This window comes from Pseudochaenichthys georgianus, chromosome 2 (genome assembly GCF_902827115.2).
Source record: "Pseudochaenichthys georgianus chromosome 2, fPseGeo1.2, whole genome shotgun sequence".
NCBI classification, from domain to species: Eukaryota; Metazoa; Chordata; class Actinopteri; order Perciformes; family Channichthyidae; genus Pseudochaenichthys; species Pseudochaenichthys georgianus.
Window position 1 is genome coordinate 10881764 of NC_047504.1, and position 1065 is coordinate 10882828.

Consider the following 1065-nt stretch of genomic DNA (forward strand, 5'->3'; position numbering starts at 1 on the left):
TTCACACGGTTTAAAAAAGCCAATTGTGGTCCAATATGCCACTTATTTCTGACCTTTAGGCAAAAAGGAACCGTTAGTGGCTCTTTCAAAGCTTAAGTAGACATTTGAGTCCCATCTTCTTTGAACTGGTCATCCCAATTTGTCTACTAAATTAATGGAATATAAAACACAAAACTGAGGGCAAAGCAAAACTGTGGAAACCGTTATTATTAATTTCCACCACAAGTGGGAAGCCTTTCTCCAAACCCACAACCACGGGCCGTCCAGACATGAACAGGGAGTTTCCTTTCATAAACTGCACTTTGCTAAACTGTAAATATATAAGGATCAGGATTTAGGAATACATTTGAAAGATTCCCCACAAGACACATTCAATTGATACATTTGCTAAAATAAGGCTGAACATAAACCTGCTTTCCAGCCAAGATTGATAATGACCTTCCAGCTTTATAAAAATGTGTGTTCAGCATGGGAAGTCTTATAAACTAATACATTTAACTGGATGACATCTGATAGTCATCCATGCTGGTAATCTGCACTTTACTGTAGTGAAGGTATCGCGACAAACTGTGGTTAAAGTCTCGCGTGTTTTGGATTAACAACATCTCATGCGTCAATCAAGTTAAGGGGTGTGTTTGCCACCGGAAGTAAGATAAGACGACAGATACATTTTTTAAATGTTACATAAGAGACCTGTTACATCCAATCAATCAATCAATCAATCAATCAATCAATCAATCAATCAATCAATCGATCAATCAATCGATATGTGAAATGTGCAGCAAATGGTTACTTCTATAAACAACACAACTAGCAATTATAGGTCCTATTTAATCAGAATCAGAATCGTTTTTAAAACCAAGTAAGTTTACACATACGAGGAATTTGCTTTGGTGTCAATGGTGCAAACACGAAGCATATATTTTAATTTAATATAGCGACATAATATATCATACAGATGAAGTTGTGTTGCACATATTATGTAACATAGTGACTTCAGTTTACCGACTTTAATTTTGTACACAACCGGACGTGGATTGTCGTCTTTTTTCAGGCCAACTTAAC